The 2979-nt window shown below is 43.2% G+C and overlaps 1 non-coding gene across 1 annotated transcript; it reads right to left on the bottom strand.

The window, feature by feature from the left end:
* Window positions 1-2375: 2375 nt before the first annotated feature.
* Trnas-cga (transfer RNA serine (anticodon CGA)) lies at window positions 2376-2450 on the bottom strand. Its single transcript has one exon. It is a non-coding gene; the product is annotated as a tRNA-Ser (tRNA).
* Between the last annotated feature and the right edge of the window lie 529 nt (window positions 2451-2979).

The following is a 2979-nucleotide window of genomic DNA, read 5'->3' as shown; positions in this document are numbered from 1 at the left end:
TAACGCCTCTTTCCGCTGCTGGCAAGCAACGTTTTGGTTTCTAGGAATACACAACTTTATTTATGAAATGCCACATTTGCATACCTGTTGACTGTGACACGCCATACCAATTAAACACAAACCCAATCGAAATCTAAGTGAGTAGTATTTTACTAATTCGTGCCCATAGAGGCACGCTTGTGTACAAATACTCAGTTTTATTAAAACAGACTTTCGTCTATCACCAGTACCCTTTCTTATACAAGTTATTCCTTTCTAGTGACCAAACAAATGCTATGTAGGGACACAGGACACTTATTCAATCTTTTATTTGAGCTTCTGTATGCCGATAAAATTGGTACTGAACTCGGAATGCAACTCAGATCGCCCTTAACGCGGAATTTGATCCCTTCGTGACAATACAGCTCGAATACAATTTATTGTTTGTTCAGAACTGCACATTCCTGAACATCCTCACATGCTGTGCGTGAATGGGTTCGAATCTTGGTCGGGCACTAAGGTTTTCATTATGATTTATCAAGCTCTGGCATGAGAACACCTATCTGATGGTGGATAATAATTTCGATTGTTAATGCATTTTCAATCGTTGTCAACACTAACGATATCTGACGTTTTTGACTCCCTGTGAGACATACAACTATTTGCGAGATCACTGTAAGTTTAAGGATGTTATTCCGAGCTGCTGGTGGAGAAAAATTCGGTAGCTAACTTCTGTTTGTGTGTAGTCAACAACGATATGTGTGGGGTTCGATTCCCAGTCAGCACTGAACCCTTCGTCATATTATTTCTAGTTCAAACACGCTCACATGTCGCTGCTGGTGTATCAAACCCGCATTTAACGTTCGTTTTCTTTAGAATATAACAGCGACAGGTGCCGGGTTGGAGTCCTGGAAGGAAAAAACTAATGTTTCGTCTCGTCATTTCATTTTAAACATCTAGCTACTGCCGAGAAAATCCGATATGTCACAGTTGATTGTGCTTCGATAACAATCCGATTAGGTTCTGGCTTCGAATCCCTGTCCAACACAAAGCCTTACCTCACGGCATTTCAAGTAAGTTACTTGTGAAGAAGCAATATTTAACATCTCTCGTAGTGCTTTAACAGGGACAATAGATGCTGGGTAGGAATTCGCGTCTGTTAAAAATGTTTACGTTATGTAATTTAAAGTTGATATTTGCTAACTGATACTGACTGTCTAACATCGAGGTAATCCCTCTCTCTATGCCTAGTCACGAATGACTGTTAGTTTCCGTCAGTCACGAAATCTTAGTCTGCATGACTTGGGTTTGAATTCATATGCAGAACGAGACGGTTCGTCGTGTCATTTGAAGTTAATACATATTCGCAACTAGTTGCTCGTGAATAACTTCAATTTTTAATATCATTTTGTGTTAAATAACAAATACGGTATGTTACTTTCAAGAGGAAATCATGAATCTGACGAACTTACTAGGTGCTTACCTATCTGACGTAATAATGAGAGTGGTAATATTTCAGGTATGTCATTTATTGCAATAAATGTGAGTTTACAAGCCTTCAGGACAGTCTTGTCTGTCACAAGGTGTTCCCTGATATTTCTAGTATCGTAGTATTACTTTACATCTTGGGTTTTTGCGATACAGAGCAGTGTTTTCTAGTGCTGACTTGTTGGAACCATTTTCAATAGTCAAACGACTGTACCAAGGAGCGATTAGAGGACCTGCTAGGCAGCTGCGTTATGTGGGTTGCATGCGAATCAGGCGAAATGCAATTCAGGTCGTTCGCATACTTTTGAGTACGACTGTACATATCGCTATATCATGATTTTTGTCACCTCAGTGTATATGCTTGTATCCCATTAAGTTAATTCTAACGTGGCCTCAACTGTTGAGACGTCAAACGTATGAACGACTGTTGGAGTATGGGGTGGATCATACTCGTCCGTTATTTTGTTCTTATATGACTCATCATATTACACAAATATTGCCACTCCTATGATGAATGCTAAACCCTGGCACCGACGCGTAACACGCATTTAATAACTTCAGTCACAGCAGCGATCACGATGGCACTCATTTAGATCCACAAACATTCGCTTTATATAAGTTGGATGGTTGGTTGATTTGGGGGAGGGGACCAAACAGCGAGGACATCCATCCCATCGGATTAGGGAAGGAAGTCGAATGTGCCCTTTCAAAGGAACCATCCCAGCGCTTGCCTGAAGCGATTTAGGGAAATCATGGAAAACCTAAACCAGGATGGGCGGACACAGGTTTTAACCGTTGTCCTCCCGAATTCCGAGTCCAGTATGCTAACCACTGCACCGCCTACTCGGTCCTTTATATATGCTGGCAAACAGCAGTCCTCTTGAAACTTCCTGGCAGATTGAAGCTGTCTGCCGGACCGAGACTCGAACTCGGGACCTTTGCCTTTCGCGGGCAAGTGCTCTACCGACTGAGCTATCCAAGCACGACTCACGCCCCGTCCTCACAGCTTTACTGCTGCCAGTACCTCGTCTCCTACCTTCCAAACTTTACAGAAGCTCTCCCGCGAACCTTGCAGAACTAGCACTCCTGAAAGAAAGGTAGGAGACGAGGTACTGGCAGAAGTAAAGCTCTGAGGACGAGGCGTGAGTCGTGCTTGGGTAGCTCAGTCGGTAGAGCACTAGCCCTCGAATGGCAATGGTCCCGAGTTCGAGTCTCGGTCCGGCACACAGTTTTAATATCCCAGGAAGTTTCATGTCAGCGCACACTCCACTGTAGAGTGAAAATTTAATTCTAGAAGTAGTCCTCTTGATGGGGAACTTGCCTGGGGTTCTGTGAGCTGTGGTAACTCCAGAGATGGCGGCGGCTGCTGCTGATGCTTGTGCTGCTCTATGGCGGTGCAGTGTATGTGAACGACATCATGTTCGATAAATCGGGAAGACCACCTGTGGGCTGCTGTGGCAGTGCGATCAGTAGAAGTATAACCGACTATATATATTTGTTAATAACAATAAT

This window comes from Schistocerca gregaria, chromosome X, assembly GCF_023897955.1.
Source record: "Schistocerca gregaria isolate iqSchGreg1 chromosome X, iqSchGreg1.2, whole genome shotgun sequence".
In the NCBI taxonomy this organism is placed as follows: Eukaryota; Metazoa; Arthropoda; class Insecta; order Orthoptera; family Acrididae; genus Schistocerca; species Schistocerca gregaria.
The sequence above is the reverse complement of the archived record's forward strand: the minus strand, read 5'-3'. Positions and strand labels throughout refer to the sequence as shown.